Source organism: Vanellus vanellus (genome assembly GCF_965231255.1).
Source record: "Vanellus vanellus genome assembly, chromosome: 12".
Taxonomy (NCBI): domain Eukaryota; kingdom Metazoa; phylum Chordata; class Aves; order Charadriiformes; family Charadriidae; genus Vanellus; species Vanellus vanellus.
Genome location: NC_138917.1, coordinates 2,179,836 through 2,200,687, shown reverse-complemented (window position 1 = coordinate 2,200,687; position 20,852 = coordinate 2,179,836).

Here is a 20,852-nt window from a genome sequence, read left to right as displayed (position 1 = left end):
CCACTGCCTGCCCCCTTTCCTTTAAAGCAGCTGCCAAACTTCAGGTGAACTTCCCTTCTGGAAGTGAGTATGTCCAGCTGCACGTTCTCTTCGTATACGCACCCTCACCTGCCCACTCTTGAGCAGGAGTACCTCGTGATGTCTCCTCCTGTAACAACGACTGCCCGCCTTCTGGGGCACGTGGTTAATCCAGGTGCCTTCATATGAAATGCAGTCAAGAGACTCTCACTGATGCCCTTACAAAGACCTTCCCTACTTTGAAGTCACACCCATCCCATTCCTTCCAAAATCCCTCCGGGCAGCTAATTTGCCTCTACCCTGCTGAGTACTATTAACAGGTTTGCCATTAAGCAAGGGGATTAATCTGTCCCTCAAATAGAAGACATTGATCTAAATTTACACATAATTTATGTAGTCAAGCAAGAGAGAATGATGTAAATCTGATTCATACTCTCTAAGCCCAATTCATATTCTGCTAGCAAAAGGATTCGCTCTCTCTCCAGTGGCTACCGACCATGCGTAAGAGAACAAGACTCCTTTAGGTGTCTAATGTAAAGTGATAAGGATCTCCAACCTTAGGACCAAAATCACTTTAAAATTTCAGAGCTAGTTCCTGCATTATTCCAATAGTCATTATAATCATGGCTTTGCTGCTGGTCTTCAAGAATTTTCAACCTAAACAAACAAGAAATTCAAGCAACAATAACAAAACCAGCTCACAAATAAAGTAGCCTAAAAATATGTTTCAAACATTCTAAATTTTTTAACTGCTCTAAGTTATTTCCTCATTTCCCATTGTTCAGATGCCCCAGACAGCCATAAGAATGATATAAAGAGAAAGTATCCTCTAGCTATAAACTCCATCCACAGTTAAGTCCTGAAAAGAAAATACGTATACTAATTTTCTCATCATTAAGTCACTAATTATATCGAAAAAACTGCAAGACATGGATTTTTTTTCTTTTGCCCTTGGGGAAAAAAGTTTGTATATAATTATCAGTTTCCTAACTCTTTACTTGCCCTTTTGTTTTAATAATGAAATAAACTCTTTCATCTGTCTGCAAAATAGTATCGCAATGCGACAGGCTGGAGGAAATATGAAAGCCAGCGATGGTTCAGGGCTCTGGAGAAAACAAGCAGTCTCTATTCCTAACCTCTTATTGACCTCGCACTGGCCTTAGACAAACAAGTTAAACATTCAATTAGTAGGAAAGAAATGAACGTGCCGTTTATTAATTTGGAAGAGAAAATGCAATGTTGTGCATATTAATTCACCTAATATGCCATGCAGCATCTGAACTTCTGTTAGATAAATCCCATCCAGTTTCAGATACTCAGTCCTAAGAGGCGACGTGGTAGCAAAGTCTTACACACAGGTCTCCGCATATTTGCATTACACAGAGGAAATTTGGAATTTATGATTTCTCAATCTCAATATGTCTTGAACCTTGTTTATTTATCATAGATTGAAGCTGCCTAACTCCTTGATATCTATTCATTTTAACTTGTTTTCCATCCCGTATCTATCTTCTCATACTCCCTCATTCCCTGCTCTTTGCTTTGATCTTTAACTCCTCTCTCTCTTCTGATTTACACCTGTATTTACAACCACCGTCCTATAACCCCATTACAAGAAAGCCTCTTCAGCTCAACTGCCTATCGAGCTGCCTGTCAAAGCGCTCTCCTGCCCCCAGTCACCGAGCATACTGCCTCGCACCAACCGCTCCACGTCTCCACTGGGCCACCTCCTCTCGGTGCAAATGCCACCAGTGCTACTCGTGCCCCTTTCCACCTCTTGGCAGGCTGGTGTGCCCGCAGGGCCGATACAGACTGGACGGGTTAGTGGACTACGGTGGCTGTAAAACCTGGCTGCATCATCAGGCTCAAAGCCCAGCGGTCAGCGGTTTGAAGCCCAGCTGGCAGCTGGTTGGCAGTGGTATTCCACAATGGTCTGACACTGTTCAACATCTTCATCTGGAGCATGTGGCTGAGTGCATCCTCCACCAGTTTGTGAGCAGAACCGAACCAGGGGGAGAGGGCAACATGCTGGAGGACAGGGCTGCTGGGCAGAGGGACCTCAACAAGGTGGGCGAAGAGGCTCACAAGGACCTTGAGAAGTTCAACAAAGGCAAGTGCAAAGTTTGCCCCCTCCTCCTCTCCATTGCAAGACTAGAAATATAATCTCAATGCATTCTATGCATAGCATAAAAAAAAAAAAACAACCTAACCCAACCCAACCCAAAATAAAAAAAACATGGCAAAAATTTTCACTTTTAAGAGTGGAACAGACTAAAACTTCTGTAACTGCCATATAAATCCCTCGGCATTCGAGCAGCAGTGTTTCACTATTGCTCAATAAAATATGGATATTGCTGATCTGTTATTCTATTGTCTGACCTAGAGAATATCTGATCACCACCCATCCACACAGCTCTTCCAATCTGCTGTGTGCTGTTGAAGTTAAGAAGTTAAAGCTCGCTCTGGTTAATCAGGTGTAAGAAAGAATGGGACATAGAAAGCTAAACTCGATATAATTCATTTCTGGAGACAAAGAGGTCAAGTGTGCATTACACTTGAGAGCTTATACAGCTTTTCTGGGTATTTATTCAATACTGTTAGTCTGAAGCTTCAATAGGTAGGCAGCAACATCCCATTTCAATGGTGTGCTAGGAACTGCAGGTACTTCTGAAATTACTCCACAATTTACATTGGACAAAAGACAGTTCTAACACAAATAGCTCTGTCCCACAGTTGGAATTCCAAGTATCTGTGAGCATGAAAGGGATGCTGAATGAACAATATGCATTTCTTCCCTTGGCCTCCAAGCGGAATTAAAAAAATAAACTAGTTAAAATATATTTATCTGTCTTGTCTAGTTGGTAGCTAGCATTTGAAATATCCCACTTGTTTTCACACAAACATGATGTTCTACAGGCAGACTAAGCTTGGGGCCCCATTTCGCATCACCTTCTCAGTTTTAAATGTTCAAAAAGAGTTCAAGACCCGTACTTACAAATGATAAACTAAAGTCAGACTGATCCTGTTAGTCTTTGGATGGAATCCAGCGCCCCACTCCATTAGGAAAGCAAGGCAGTATAGAAATCTGACTCCAAAAAGCTAACTACATTCATGTATTGTCATGAACATTTTTCACAGCAAATGTGGAATCTTTTTACAATGACAGATTAATAATAAAATTTTGTTTGTTCTTTCCTGATGTATATAGATGTTCTCCATACCTGTGACTGTGCATATTTCACTGTATCGCCCTGTTATGAATGCTGGGCTGTTTTGAAAAAGACACGTCTGCTCTTCTTAGCCATAAATTGTAAAGCCCAAGCTTTTTGTTCAGATTTTTCAACTGCAGAACAGCATTTTCCCAGACTCCCAGTTGCATGTTTTGTAATGTTTTGATATGCAACCATTTCTTTCATTGCTATGTCTCGAATTCACATTTCCCTTAGGAGGAAGGTCTGAGGACCTTTTTTTGAGAATAGATTGTATTAGCTGACTTTGTATTTTTCTCCAGAAGACAAAAGAAGTACTGCAGGTGGTTTTGTGTATACGGTTAACATTAAGACCATTTTTCTTATGAAGTACTACTGTTGCAGAGAAGTCGAGTGGTCTTGCCTTAAATTTAGAGACAATGCAGAGACCTGATGGTTTACTCAAAACTGTAATGGCATACATTAGCTGGCGAGGAGGCTTACAGAGTGTCTGTAACAAAGGGCAGCAACATGGAGCTTCAGGAGATCTAAACCTGCAACATTTCAACTTGACATTTCATTTGTTTGTATAAATCACTGTGGAGGATGGTTGAGCACTCAAGTTAAAACACTTAGATTATCACATTCTGAAATCATGAGTAAGAGTAATCAAATTGTCTAAATAATGTGAGGCAGTCTTACTCGGTGCTCTCCTAAAGTAATTACAGTGCCTAGTTGGTAATTTTCTCAATGTAGTAACCTCACAAGCAACAGAAATCTTTTTTTCATCCTAAAAGCACACATGGAAGGATAACAGTAGGTATTTTAGAACAAAATCTATTTGCAGGAATATTTATATGCTGTCTGTATTAACACCTCTTATTTTTTAGATTGCCTATACAGAACAATTTGGAACAAACAGTTAAATTTCAAAAAGGTAAGTCATGTTTGCTTTCTGTTTTGTTTTCATTAGGTTTTGGGGGTTTCATTTCCACACTGTTTAAGTCAATAAGGCTAATTCTGAGTGTAAGAACAAGACAGAGTTTGAGTGCGTAGGGCTCACTATGTGGAAATAGCTGCTTGACGGTAACGTCTACAGTACAGGAACTATTAAAAAGATTTTTCACAATATTTTATCGACACTTGGGCACATTGTCTGGGAATCTAACCCTGGGAGCCACTGAAAACATTGGGAAGGAGGTAAGGAAGGAAAATGGACCTGTGCAGCTGCTCCACAGCCACTAGGGACTGGGCTAGCTGGGCTAGAGAGGATGCCAAAGAGCACAGCCCAGATCCAAGCACTAAAACACAAGGATGTGAGTATTGCCAGATTATTTTACCACTACCTCTTATCTTGCACAGACAAAATTACAGTTTGGGAAAATAAGATGGGAGGAAAAGGGAACGATGAAACTACTTTCGCCTTATGGCAAAATTGACTTTAGTGAAAATGCATTTTTGTCTATGTGATAGAAAAAGAAAAAGGAGTAAATAGAAAGTTCAGGTTTTCGCAGCTCGGCTGCAGATGAAACACATCTTGTACACCCCTGAAACTACACTGGAATAAGTGCCACTGGGAAAATTAATAACAGGAACAAGTGATCGCATGAGCACTGGAACCAGTGAACCCTGTTTTTTATGGATTTAAATTGTGTGCTTCAATTCTCTGATGTTTAATAAAACAGCAGCTTTGCTTGCTTGTCTGAAGCCCTGCCTGCTTCAGCCTTTCCCTCCATGGTGGCATTAAACAGGCTTCTCGACTACTCCCTGCCTACGTTCATGACATCTTTGGAACTTGCTAGTTTTTAGAATCTTATTATTTTACTAAATTCAGTTCAAGTTAGCCAACTGGATAGACAACCTTCCCTCCCCCTGCCCCATACTCAGGGTGAGCCTTTGTAAGACTTGGTTCCTTAAGAGGCAAGACTGAAAAAATACCCGCGAGCGTCTTCCCATTCTACCACAATTGAGAGGAGCTTCCATAAACAGCTGCACAAGTAATGCATTATCTCCCTTCAAATCCTGCTTTAACATTCTTCTTTCCTGCGATGCTGACAAAAAACCTGACAATGATTAGTTTGCTAGTGTCCTGAGACCATTGCTTATCTTACAGACCAAAAGTGCCTCATTTTTTCTTGTAGTTTTCAGTTTGTCTGTCTGTCCACTGCCTTGTCTTGGTTGGATTTAGACTGCAAACCCTTTAATACACAGATCACCCTTTCACCCCATTTGTTTCTGCAGCACGAACAAAATCATACATGTCTGTGATCAAGATACCACAACACTGTATCCATTCAATTAAAAGACAATAATTGTACTAATAAAATGACAGTTGAGCAAGATACTTGTTAGAATCACATAGTACTCATCACACTGACCCGCTATCATTGATAAGGGACCGCCAGTTGTTCCAATGCGCCCAATGAGATATTATTCGCATGACAAAGGAATCTGTCAAATGGCTTTACCAGCCTGCCCGAATTCTAACAGAGTGTTTATCCAAAGCAAAGCACTGCTTAAAGTTGGCAGACTCATGATTTTTCATATTAATCTGTGTACCAACTTGAGGGTTACTACTAAACTATTCTAGGCCTCCCTCTACAGATGGATTGATGATTGCACTTTGATTTATGGCTCATCACCAGGCCATTATTCACAAGGCCTTGATAACTCATTCATATCGGTCAGCATGTGCATTTGACTTGACAGAATCATTATCCACATTATCACCAGAACTCACACATGGACCTCTGCCTTTGCTCTGCAATTGATATTGGATTTGAAATCACTAAGCACTGTTCAATCCGTTCCCGCTCAGAGCCATGCCGCCCGGCTCACACGGCACTGCAGTCACAGAGTATCTAACGTCCATCACGTTCTTTTTTACACATCCAATCTATGAACAGCACTAACTTTTTATGTCTGTTCTACGTTACCTGATATTTGAGATGTTACATCTTTGTTTAAAGTGTCCAATGGTAAAAGACAAAACCTCGCCATTATTCAGCTCTGCCATACTATATTTGAAGCAAACTTAAAATTCTACTGCACCTTCAGGGCAAACTGTGGTTTTGCATTATTTTACGCAGACCACCACACTCTATGAACTCATAATTGGTCAAACCTTTCCAAATCAGAATAAACCCATAATTTTTGAAAACCAAATTTCTTACAATCCAGAAAGACCCGAGTTCTACTCTAGCCTGTGAGGCTTTGGCTTCCACACTCAGAACACTTCAAACAGTTAAATACTGAAATGGAGAGGGGGCAGAAGAGGATGAAGGTTGTCCCTCTTCTGCCATTTAACGGATTGCCTTATGGCTTTAGACCACAGGAAAGAACCAGGCATTATAAATAGCGGCTCATAAGCACATATATTTCTTGTCACTGCTTTTCATCAGACAGCCTAATAAAGGCAATGTTATCTTTAAGCAGTTAGCAGCAAGAAATATCTGGACAGACTGATTTCCCTTTCAGGCATTACTCACATTCTGTTATCAAGGTTATTCAGTGCTTAAACAGAAATACAAACAGTCAGTAAAGATTCCAGGATGATGTGAGAAATTACCTTCAACTGAACAACTAGTTCTAAGTGCTCATTTGCGTAACCAGAATGGTCACTTTTCTATTGCTGTAGTCCTTCCTCCTGCTGCCTCTTTCAGTGATACAAAAAATGAGAGGTGAGAGAGTGCCAAGTTCATTATTTGTAATTCTAAATGTCACAAGATCATTTCCAAAATTCAGATTATCACATCATCACTTCAGCTTCTAGAAACTCATTTACTTCTGACCTGTTCTGCATTTCTGACCTGTTTTGCTATTTATGTGAAAAAAGATGAATACTGTTACCTTAGCTGCCACTGCCTCTGTGTATCTGTGCATAATACATATTTCAGTTTGAATTTATTATCATAAGCCCTAGGATTATAAAGATTTTGTTTCATGTGACAAGTTTTGCACCCATATATTTTTATTTATTGTGCAAGTTAAACTATACAGGGACTTAACTAACTATACATATATTTTCATGAAATAACCATGGCAACTGAACATACCCCACACTGAACACATCCATCTCTTGAATATCATCTCCCACTAGATCTTCTTTAGCTAACTCAAACGTCACCAAGACATTTTCAGTGTGCAAATAAACTATGTATCATGTTAGTCTATATTCTTCAAGTTTTAAGACAAAAAAAAATGTAAAAGCCAGTTTCAAATTGCAATCATACAGGTATGTAAACAGTCATTCCAGTATTTTCGAGAACCAGGACTTCATCATGGTAAAAGCTCAGTCTAAAATAAAGATACATGAAAATTACAGCAATGGGATTTATAGCATGTCTGTGTTGCTATTCAGCAGTACAAACCGAAAACGCCAGACATGCTCTATACTTCCTACAAGACAGTCTTGCCAGACGTTATAAAACATAAAAATGTAATACGTGTCAAACATTGTTTACTTCTCTTATCAAGAAAAATTACCAGTTTGGATTTAATATGTCTAACTCTGCTAATTATTTTACTAGTGACTGCTAGGAGAGTTAGGAGAGTCCAGCTAAAGCCATTAAGATTCAAAAGATGTATTCATCACAGGGCACTTCAGCAGCAACCTGAATTAGCCACGCAAGACAAAAACCTCTGTTCATTTTTGGAAAATTGTAATAATGGAAGTAACTGGTTTTTTTTTCTAATATGTTGATGTAAATAATCCTGACTACAACTGTCTAGAGTAACTCTTTTTGCTTTTATTTTTTGGTGACATTCAAGACAGGCTCAGAAACAAAACCCCTCATGATAATGACAAAAATTCCAATGCTACCTTCATATGAACCTGTTCTGTACAAGACGGAAAGGGCTTTTCTCTTGCATGAGGTGTCCTGGTTTCAGCTGGGACAGAGTTAATTTTCTTTCTCGTGGTTGCTGTGCTTCAGATGTGGTAAGAAAAGCACGTCAACTATGCATATTGGTTTATTTGTTGCCAGGTGTTATTTATATTTTTCAAGGACTCTTTTCAGCTTCCAGTAGAAGCTGAGAAGGAGCAGAGACAGAACAAGAGAATGGCCAATGGACTATTCCACACCACAGACAGCACGCTCAGTATATAAATGGGGGCTGGCCAGGGGGCGGGTACTCGCCATCGCTGCTCGGGGGGGTCCCAATTCACCAAGTGGTGAGGGTGACTTGTGTCATTGTTATTGTTATTTTCCTTTTCTGTTTTGTTCTATCAAACTGTCCTTACCTCAATGCCCGAGGTTTTTTTCCTTTCCCTTTCTCCTCCTTTCCTCCCTCTTCTCCATGCCCTTCTTGGGGGGAAGGGGCACAACTGCGTGGGGGGCTGTGTGGTCCTGGCTGCCGGCTGGGCTTAAACCACGACACAAGGTTATGCCCCTATATCTGGCAAAACCAAAAGAGAACTCTTTGCCAGCAGGTTGAGCCATTAGGACGAAAATCCCATCTTTTGAACAAGGCTGATACCTAATCTTCATCAGTGTATTGATTGAACAGGGTTGTGAGATTTACCCATATTCAGTTTAGTTGCCTGACAGACACAAGAGAAGAGGGAGAAATCGATGTCAGTCAAACAACATTTGTTATGAAAAAAAAATCATCTGAAATTAAAAATGAGAACAGAGTATTTTGGTTGTCTGGAGAGAGGTAGAAATCCTGAAAAGTTCATTTTTGGAACTAACAGGAAATAAAATGCCAGAATTGTCGAGTTAGTCTTTCTTACTCCCCAGCTCAGCAGTTCACACCCTCAGGATATAGACTCAGGACCTATTTCTATGACAGGGTGATCTGCTGAAGAACTAGTGTATGTGATAAAAATGGGGGAGTGGGAAAAACTGTCTTTTCCCATTTGTGTTTCAGCCTGAAGCTTCCCTATCATCTTAAAACTGTGTCAATCTTTGAGAAACAGCCAGCTAGACCGGTTTGCTAATTAGCGGAAAAGACAAAGGCTAAAGGTCAATTAGCCTAGGAGGCAAAGGATAATTGTGCACTTGTCTTTGGGAGACCAGCTGGGAAAAGCTAGAGCCAACGGCCAGCCAGAAGTGCTCCTCCAAAGTTTGAGAGGGGATTTAGCGTGAGGAGGAGGAAGAAAGGAGTGGGAGTTATTGCTGTTTCTTTTTTTCCTACTTGTAGATTTAAGTTACACTGGGAGTTGAAAAAAGCATGACTCATCTTGAAGGATTATTTTAAAATGAGACAGATTCACAGCTCAAACCAATCTTGCGACAATTCCTTTCTCTGCCTGAGAAGACTGAATCCTGAATGCCTGAGGAGAGCCTCCGCCTTCACGCAAGTGTTCTAATCATCATTTTTGCTAGTTTAAGGGATTATAATCTTTCCATTTTTATTTAGGCAATCAAACATTTACTGGAGCAGAACCCATAAATTGAGTATTCCACTTCTTAGATGAGAACTCTTACTTTAAACCTGCTAGATTCATTCTCCGGATCCAGACAAACCCAAGCGGACCATGCAAAGTAGACCAGGTTGTCCTTGAGGGAGAATTAGCTAAAAGACTACGGGCACGGGAAGCCCGTGCCAGAACTCTGCTTGTTCATTTATAGTGAAATTGATACAGTGAAACTATTTCAACAGAAGAGTTTACGAGTACTGAAAGCCAGTATCCTGTACAGTCTAGTGGGTTAAGCAATAAACCCTGCGGTGCCCTAACTGCTGACTTGTCTGATTCTTCCCTTAATCTTGACCTCAGCATCTTTTCCCAGCTGAATTTATTTGGCAGGCTCAAGCAGGCTCAAGCTGAACAATACTTCATTTTTCTAGGAATTTGCCATTCAATGCACTTAAACTTATTTTGCCCCACTGTATTCCACAGACTACGTTTCTGGAGTTTCTAAATGTTTAACTTGCCTGGCAGGCCTCAGACGTCAGCAGAACGGTGGAGGCGTTTCCACAAGAACACACTCTTCTGTTGAGGATAACAGTGTCTGCATACCCAGGGAAGAGGGCATTATCAGATGGAGGTCTCTGCTTCGTTTTCTAGGTTGGTTTTTTTTAAGGCTTCACCTGCACAGTTTTGCACCAAAACTGGGTCTTTCTGTTGGCATCATCAACACCGCTCCTTTTCCTGTTAAAGAATTAGAAGATATTTTAATAGCAAATCTTGGTCACCAAGATTTTCCCTGTACTGTGTGAAGAACAGATTATATATGTAGCAATTGTAGTTTAAAATCAATGAGTTTCCATGTCTTCAGTTTTGTTTACTGAAAGTTTTGATCAATTCAACAGCAAGCAGTCACAGAATCACAGAAAAACTGAGGTGGGAAGGGACATCTGGAGTTAATGGTAAGGAAGAAATGTACTGTAAGACCTGCCAGGTTTCTCCTTCCCTTCTTTTACTGTATGATTAGCAAAGTTCAGTGCCTCCAAACTGGCATGAAGGTGTTTAATGTCAGAGCTTAATAATACAGCATACATTAAAAGTATAAATACAACATCTTTGCAGCTTAGAGAAAATATTTGCCCAAGACAAGTTAAAACTATGTAGCCGTATCATCTAGTGTTTTGCTGGATATAAAATGACCCTTTAAAGCCTTCTGACATTCTCCTCGAAGCCGAGGATTGAGGCTATGACCTTTTCAAAGCCTTCCAAAGAGCTTCACAATCAACCAACTATTCTAGAGAAAGTTTCATTAGAAGCCAAGGACTTTTTTGATAAACGTGGTTGCACAGTGGCCCTCTCTCATGAAAATGGGCAAAATCAGTTCTTGCCACTTGAAGAACAAACAGCTGTTGTTGCTGAATGAGTTCAGAAGACTCGTTTTGTAATGTGAATCCAACTTCCAATGCAGGAAAGTTTGATTAAATGCAAGGTGGGGAAAATTACCGTTAAGAGGCCTGGGGAAGCTGTGGAGTGTCCATCCCTGGAGTCACCAAAACACAACTGGAGAAGCCCTGAGCAACCTTTTCTGGCTGGACCCGCTTTTAGTAAAAGTTGGACTAGGTAACTTCTAGATATCCCTACGAACCTAAATTAAACCACCAGCTGAAGTTAGCATCCTTCTTCCTCTGCATTTGCAATGCTAGAAAAGGAAAAAACTACTCATAGCTGTTGAGTTGCTAAGGATGACTGAACTGCAGTAAAGGAACCTGTCAAAAATAGGATAGGATAGGACAGGACAGGCTTAGATAGATCTGAAATCTGAAACTCGACACTACATATGTCACCTGTCAAAAAGGGAGGGGGTTCCACCCAAGTGGAAACAGAACAGGGTGGTGTGGCTACCACTACGTTCTAGCACAGATATAGCAGAAAGGCTATCAGCCTCCAGAGTACTGGGTGGCTTTGACTATATGCTGTCACTCCAATTGTACCATCCCGCTTTGCCAGTACTTACAGAATATTTTAATTGCTAATTCACGTAAGACCAGGAATAAATTGCTATCACACTGAAAGCAAAAGGGAACACAGGAAGGAAACTGAGTCCAAATCTCTACATGATGGGTTTGCTGCAGAGAAATTTACAGCCATCTGCTGCTCACGACCATCCTAAAGGCATCAACTCATCTATTCTAAATACACAATGTATAGTTACTCACATCTATGGTGGAACTGCATCTTGTGGTTACTGAATAAGGAAAAGCAATTACCACATATTGCCAGGTAAAGAAATGAACATAGCCATTCTCCTACATATGGAGATTTAGACTTCCTCCCTATGTCTATCATTAGTATTGACTAAAGAGTTGGCCAAAACCAGAGCCCTACAGTGGGCAAAAAGGTAATCGGGTCATTCTAAACAAGAGCTGTTGAAGGCCTCAAGCACCAAACGTACAAAGTAGCTCCAGTGCTTTAGAAGGCATTCCTGTGGGCTGCTTGCTTAAATATCAAAATAAACTGCTTCTCAAGAAGAAATGAAAGAATCTATTTGGTAGAAGACAGCATTCAGTAAATAAACTTATGCAAGAACACAGCAAACAATCTGGAAGATCATGACATAAATATCAGTTCTCTTTCTGTTTATTTTCTTTCGCTTTCTGAGATCTCTTTTCCTTTCCTGAAGACTTTTTTCCATTCTTTAGTATGCATCAGACAAAGCCTTAGATCCCTAGGCTTTAACAGAGGAGCCAGAGCCTCATTTTTCTATTAACAGTATCATTTTTGTTTTTGTCAGCCCTTCGGTCCTGAAGATGCCAGACCAGAGCCATTCATTTTTGCAAAGTCATTTGTGGCGGCACCGAGCAGCCCACGAGGCACAGGGCGCAGCGGCTGCATGCTAATGGCATTCCGCAGGTACGCTGCTGCGGCTGCCGTTGCTGGCAGCGCCATTCCAGAATCCCCTTCTTTTATTCTCTACAGCTTTGTCAATCAAAGCGGTCCATTCCGTGCCATCCTACTGAGTGCCAATCTGCCTGGCTTGTTAGAAACCTGGCCAGCAGTCACCTCGGTGACATTTCCTGCGCGAACATCCGAGAGAGGCTTCTCCCCCTTGCCGCACAGATGGGTTGCCAGCTCTAAATCCTTTTCCTCATGCAGGATATGTATCTAAAGTTTTTCCCGCGTGTTTTTTTAGAAGACGTGCTTTTATCAATAGGGTGCTGTCATTAGTGGTACTATCTATCTGTATCCAAGCATAATTTCCCCAGGTAGGAAACACCTCCCAGCTGGGGACTGCTGGAATCTGGCACATTAGAGCTGCTTCTTGCACAGCCACAGCTCCCTACGTTGATGGTGCAAATAGATGAGTACGGTGCTGCTCCCACTGACAGTAACAGCTTAGACTCGGGATAATACACATTCACTTCTTTTTATTGCCATTGCTAATTGTGGAAGGGAGTTGAATAAGCTGTTGAATAATAATAATAATAAGTTGAATAAGACCTGGGGGTTCTAATTGACAAGCGGCTGAGTATGAGCCGGCAGTGTGCCCAGGTGGCCAAGAAAGCCAACGGCATCCTGGCTCGTATTAGAAATAGCGTGGCCAGCAGAAGTAGGGAGGTGATTGTGCCCCTGTACTCAGCACTGGTGAGGCCACACCTCGAGTATTGTGTCCAGTTTGGGGCACCTCAATACAAGAGAGATATGGAGGTGCTGGAGCGAGTGCAGAGGAGGGCAGCGAAGCTGGTGAAGGGCCTCGCAGGCAAATCCTATGAAGAGCGGTTGAAGGAGCTGGGACTGGTTAGTTGGAGGAGGAGGAGGCTGAGGGGAGACCTCATCACTCTCTACAACTATTCGAAAGGACACTGTAGAGAGGTCGGTGCTGGTCTCTTCTCACAGGTAATGAATGACAGAACACGAGGGAATGGCTTCAGGCTCCAACAGGGTAGGTTTAGACTGAACATTAGGAAAGAATTTTTCCCAGAAAGAGTGGTCGGGCATTGGAATAGACTGCCCAGGGAGGTGGTTGAGTCACCATCCCTGGATGTGTTTAAGAGACGTTTAGATGTGGTGTTGGGGGATATGGTGTAGGGGAGAACTTTGTAGAGTAGGGTAGATGGTTGGACTCGATGATCCCAAGGGTCTCTTCCAACCTAGGCAATTCTACGATTCTATGATTCTATGATTCTAAGCTGACAGTTTTGCTGTCTATGTTAGTTCAACCCTTGATAAATCTAGTGAGAGTGGCAAAGGAAGCACCAATTCACTCACATTATAATAATTTCACAACCACTGTCTTCTATGAAGAGAATTGCAGCTACTCAAGGGAAGAGACAGTCATGGTAATTTTTGTTCACTGAAATGGGTATGGAAAATTCAGCTACCAAGGATCACTTTCACTCTGTGACCAGTTCCACCAGTGTCCCCAACAGCGCCCAGCCTGTGGCAGGGCAGGCAGAGGCAGCGGGCTCTCGCCTCCGCTCAGCCTCACTGCTCACAAAGCGCTTTGAAAGCTCCCGCAGCAGAAAAACACCTGTCACGTGAACATCTTAGAGGTCTAACCAAAGAAGATCATTGAAAAAGAAACCTACTATGAGAACATTTCTGCGAGGCCAGAATTTAAACACAGAGAGGGCTTCTGTGATTATTAATAGGCCTTGGATTGTCTCCCTGTTAAATAGTCTCCTTTACACATTTCAAAAATACTCTTCAAGAAAGATTATAAGATGGGACTGCTCCCGTAGAGCAAATCACCAGACCTAGCAGGCTAAAACTTTGGAGACAAACAGAAGGGGTTCTATCAGAGGAAAAACATGGTGCTCGGTAGCACTGCATAAGGTCTGAGTGCAAAAGGGCACGACTCCCCTCAAGCACATCCAGTGGTCTCCTGTGACTCACAGAGACTGAAAAAAAGAGTAAATTCAGCTTCTGAAGAAGGTTGTTTGAATCACTTGATCCCTGTTCCCAGGTTCATGATCAATGGGACTAACAAGACTGACTCAGGTAGTGTCAGGGAGGTTAGGAAGTCTGGCGCTGACTCCTTGCCGGTAAACTGACTGCGAGATGACAGAAATATTTTATGGCTTCTTTTCTCCCTTACGCACAGAACCTATCAACAGTGTGGCTCTCTCCACATTGCTTTGTCACCTGTCAAGAACAGGGAGGTTCCCAGGAGTGTTTCCGTCTTGCACAGCAGTGGATGAAATGGATGAAATGGCAGTGCAAAGGCAGGGCAAGGAAGGGTGAAACATTTGCTGAGGTCTTTGGGACTGGTCTGATCCTGGCAGACCCACCCTCAAGACCCGCTCAACCCTTTTGCTTTGTTCATGCCATCACTGGAACAAGATTTTATCGGAGTAGGGAAAAAAGAAGAGGAACCTTTCAAAAAGTTTTGAACAGTCCAAGGTTCGTTCTTTTTTTTCCCCGCAGAGTTTAGTAATATGACAAGAAATTTCTGTAAACCAGAGAGAGATGTGGCAGAGTCAGTCAAAAGAAATTGTTTTTTACTTTTTAAACTTATGAAAGTTATATTAAAAAAGAGAGCAGTGCACAACTCCTTGAGCTACTGGCTGTCACTGAAACCTGGGACATGTATCCCTAAATCCCAGACTCTCAGACTGCCACAGAGAGCAGAAATGCCCTCCTGTGGAGGCAGACAGAGGGGACTGAGAACTCCCTCCACCTAAGTTGCCAGCACCCCAAACCAGCTCCTTTACAGATGCATGCGTATCTCTGTACTGCAGTCTGCACTTTAAATATACCCTAAAGGCAAATTTAATCTCTTTGATTTAGCTTTCCCTCAATAATTTAGTCACACACATCCTTACACAGCACATCCACTCACTCACACACATAAACAAACAAATGAAGGAATGAAAACCTATGAATTAATCAAGCTATTTCCCTGAAGACTCTGAAAGAAGAAAGCAAGAGAAATTGTAAATGATATTTCTATTTGGGAGGCAGCTGGATTTTATCACTATGGGGCCATCCAAACATATAAATATCTGAGATGAGAAGGAAGAAGACGAAATGAAATGGATGGAAACATTTGTGCTGTCAGTAAGATGAAAGAAGAAAGTTGTGGGTGCAACAGAAAACGATTCTTTAAATTAGACCCATATCCTCAGCATCATATTTAATATCCTTTCCACTAACCTGCCCAGAAACTATTCCTGCTATTCTCAAACTTGAGCCTAAGCTTCTCTTTTCGACAGCAACAGTGCTTCAATGCATAATAAATGTGTTGCACCCAACAGTTAACTAATGGGGTTGACAGCAGCCTAAGGTGCAGCTAGTACTCGCCTTTCATTTGTTATTTGACAGCACTGCCCGCTTCAACACTGATATAGCTATTCACTGACCATTAAAATGGTTATATATATTTTAATTATAGGCCCGTGGCTTCAAATTGTATTTATAAAAAAGACATTCACTTCTATTCTATATACGACCAATTTAGTCCCAGAATGAAGCTCCGGGCTGTTACTGCGTTTAAGCACAATAGGATTCTGATTCTTTAACTCAGACCTGTCTCATCTTATCAATATTCTCCAAATGGTTATTTTCTGCCCCCTACACTTTTAAATTACAGGTACACAATGAATGTTTAAAATGAGCAAACAGGAGACTGAACTTGTTTTTCTAGTAAAGCACTTCCTGAAGAAAGAACAGTAATCATGTCAAATTATTCTCAGGAAGTTAAACTAAAAAAAAAAAAAAAAAAAAAAAAAAAGCAGGAAAAAAAAATGTTCCCCAAGAATTTTTCCAGACCACAAAATTCACAAAACATCTCAGAAAAACTGATTTCGGGGCAAAAAACCAAAATATCCCAAAGAATTCTAGCAGTTTTGTAAGTGACAGTGGGCATGAAATAGACAATTTATGGCATATGGCATATGCTTTGGAGCTGGGAAAAAAAACCTTTTTTGACCAAGGCAATTACAGGCTTTCTAGCAAGAGAAACAGGCACTTCATCAGAAAGGCAGATTTCTCTTTGTAGGTAGGTAGAAGACAAAATTCCAAAACTGGCATGCCGGTGGGGTATAAATTTGAGTGAGCCTTCTAAAGGAGCCAATATTGTGATGTCCACTGACCACCCATTGTCTGATGAAGAAATCCATTTACAAAGGCTGTATTCAATTCCTGCCTGCAGAAAAACCCAAGCATTTGGAATTTATCACAATTTACAAATAGACCCCCAAATATTTAGTCTAAGGTTAGTTACTTGTTTATTGTTAAACAAACAAGAGCCAAATTACCCTACTGGTTCCATTAATTTTATTCTGCTTCTACTGGACTAGAGAAGCGAGCAAAGGTTAGAGTGCTCTGCATCTGAATGTTTAGAAGTTTGATTATGGAAATAAGACAAAATGCTAACAATCATGAGGTACGTTCAAACCTTTAAAAAAGATAACGCTCACTTATCTCTTTATTGTGCATGCCTCTTTTTATCTCTTCACAGTCCTTTCCCTCTATGATCTGCAGAGGTGATCTTTTCACCCTGTTAAATCATCCTTATCAAGTCTCCTGAATGCAATAACCTCTTTGGCACATTACCTATCTTTTAGGATTTGTATTTAATATATTGTGTTCTTCTTTCTTTTGTTTTTTTTTCCTAGTAGGTTACTCCAGGGCTCAGAATTGTTGGATTACTGATTGATTTCGCAATTACTTTGTGCTATGGGTTGTTTTCATCTGTGTGACTCTCTCTGTTGCAAAATGAACACAAAACATTCAAAAAGTAAAAAGATAGGGAAAAAAAATCACTTTCTCTGACACACACATAGAGACAGAGTTTATTTAATTAGGCACACATTCTTTCAGATTGGAAAACCCTCTGCTTCCTAGATATTTTTATATAGAAGAGAAGAGAATTCTGCACATACCAGATCCATCATCAGACAAGTGACCTTCAATCCTCTCTCTGTCCGTCACCCATTTTGTTACAGGGCTGTAGGACAACTTTTGACCACTATCTGTGGAATTAAGACCGTCTACCGAACCCTAACAATAAGCTGTACTTTTATGAAGTATAAAAACGATGCTAAAAACTGTAGGGGTGGTGAAGCACGCCCTTGAAAAGAGAATCCTCCTGTACTCTAGTGCTGCGGTTTTATATGTGCGGTTATCAGGAAAGTATGTCCCCGTTTTCATTAATGCTCAATCCACTCTACAAGTCTTCCCTCCTCTTGATTTGGTGCAGGTTTATAAAAAGGAACCCTCTAACGCGAGTCTGGGATTGGTCCGGCAGGACTCCAGGAGAGCCGGGGGGGTGTCCAGCGCCTCGTTACTCTCTGCCTCTGCGCCGTTCGTTATAAAGAGAGCGGAGGAGGGATGCTGTGGCGGGGGAGAGCGAAGGTCAGCGTGACTTCCCCTGACGAGCACAGGAATCGATACCTGGCTGGCTGAGATGAAAAGTTGGGTCTCTGCAAAAACAAGACTGCAGACTGCAACTAGTTACCCAAAATTGCTATTGAATGTTTCCAGCAGGAATATTTTCTTGTTATTTTTAAACACTTAATTGGCAGTTATAACACCAAAAACATCAAAGTGTTTTTTTATTTGGATTCCTTACATAGGTCAAAAATAGGCACTGGCTTTTAATAAAAAAATCCTTTTCACCGGAAACTTGGTTGTATTTTCAAACTATCAGCATGAAACAGCTAAAATAAGCCATATAGAAACTGCTGAGCAATATATCTAGCTACACTTTCTTATTTATACATATATCTTTCTATATCGATACACATATAGGCAGTCCTTTGTGCAAAGGCACCCTTACCCCTCAAACTCTTATGCCCATGTTCAATTTTAACAAGGTAATGAGACCTAGTGACTCTGTGTCTTTTCAAGACTGTTGTACAAAATGTTTAAATATATATGACTGACAAAGAAAGGGGAAGAGAGCCGGTTGACATTCAGCATGCCGTCCCCTGAAACTTTGCTTCTGTATTGTTTTCTTCTAATTTCCATCCATATACTCTTATAATCCTCATTACTCAAGCCGGGTTCAGCTTGCCCACTTACCAACCCCTAACTCCTGCGCTACCATCACTGCTCAGCCATCAGCCGTTTAACAGTGGACCTGCCTGCTGCTCAGTACCTCTGTGTAATTTTTACCTATTTTCTGATGAAACACAATCTCCACTCTTCCCTTCTTTATAGGACTGATTTTTGGACTATAGTATTATTTTAAAGACTTAAAATGTCAGTTGAGAATCTGTCTTTACAAGAGCACTATCCCAGCAGACTAATTTATTTCCAGTTAAAAAAAGACACTTAATAATAATACACTGCATAAAATTTCCTAATACAGTATGATTGGCAGAGGCTTTTCGTGAGTGAATCAAAACTCTTCATGGAGCAGTGACCCACCGCGGCTTGCATACGTGAAACCCGCCACTGGAGGGAACCAGTTCTGTGCTTGTGACAGTAAATTTATGCTGGCCAGGAGAGCCCTATTTTTAGACCACTATTATTCCTATTGTTCTACAAAAATTATACAGTAAATTTAGCCGTAGAGAATTAAGGATCATTTTAAGAGAAAGTCTTGTTGATGGGTCAAGTAAAGGGTTAACTGAAAAATCGGGTATACCATGTACCTGCTGTAAAAGCATTTTTGTTACCATTTCTAGTTCCCAAATTTAAGAAAGCTTGCAAAAAACCCACCCAAACCAAAGGGATGTTTATTAAAAAACAGAATTTCTGAAAAAAAAAAAAAATCACATATTTGGGTGGGAAAAAGAAGATGGACACTGGGAATAAAAAAAAATACTGTTAACACTTGAATTAATCTTCTGCATTAAACTTGTTCACTCCTATAGGCACAATGGGGCCTCTACACCTGAAAATAAAGATGGTCACAATCTTTGAGCCTACAAACGAGCGCTCCAGAACACTCCAGCCACCCAGGCCCATTTCCAGGAACAGGACTCAATAAAACACCTTACGGCGCTTGCCAGCTCGGACGCAGCAGCTTTCAGTCAGTGCGGCACGAGTCCCGGCTGACCCACACGCTGCCTTCCATCACCCACTCACCAGTGACAATACCCAAATGTTTTAGGAACACTCTAAAGTAATAAGTTACTTTGCATAGGTTTAATTAGTCCTTCTACGCATTGGAGAGATTCTGCCCCTCGGCACAGCCTGGTAATGGCACCAGAAGCAATGTGGTACCTGAGATCTGGGGACTTCATCTGACCCCACGGATGCAACACCAAAGCAGGAGAGAGGCCAAAACTCACACACTTGAACCGTATGAATAGTCTCATTGACTTCAGTAAATATACTGGTATGAAAAGAAATACTCAGAATTTGGCTGAATGCATGGAATTGGCATCCAATACATTAAGCTTTCCCGTTCTTTTAAAATAAAAAAGCACTTTGGGTTTCCTTAGTATTTCTAACAATATAAGCAAAGGCTCAACAGCTCACCAGTAGAAATGAATTCTTTATCTTTACATCCACAACGCTATAACCAGTGCTTTTCTAATTCATAGACAGACTTCCTATGTGATTAATTAATAACATTAAGAAATAGAATTTTGGTATTTTTACCATTTTTGTGTCATGTTCTACAGTGAACTGTAGGGTGGTAATACAAGAATAATTTAGATATAAATTAGCATAATAATTAGAAGCCTAGAAGTCTTTATAGTGTTTTTAATATTTATGCTTTATAAATATTGCTCTATTTGTCAGTTTATGCAGTATAAAGTGAAACTTAATGTAAGAAGGTTATTAGCATAAAATTAGCATAATGAGTAAAAAGCAAAACACAAAGGTAATCAAAAATAACAGAGGTTGTTTCCTCCTGCCTCTCTCAAAGGACACACTTTACACCCAAAAATCTGTGTTATGGAAAACAAATTTCATTTAAATTAATTATGAGGTTCTATTATAGCTGTGAAAAATGGGTATCTTTTAACAGTTCTTCCAGAAACCGCTTTTTTTTGTCTCTTTCAGATTTCTTCCACACAGTCTAGCCACTCAGAGAATGAGATCATTTTGGTCACATTGCTCAGGGAAAATGAATTTTAAAAAAGGACACTTGTCCAATGTAGCAAGACCATTTAGCTCTGAGTTAGGGAAGACATGAAAATGCCATATGAAACCAAAGAGACAGAGCACAGATCGATACCTTTAGACACTAACAAAAAATGGCAAACAGCAATGACAGTGGCATCTGTACCGAGAGATCTATCAGCCAAATAATTACTTTTGGACTTCTAAAGCTTTAGGTGAACGTGACATTTGAAGCTTGAAGTTGCATGCTTCAAAGTTCATGGAGCCCCTCC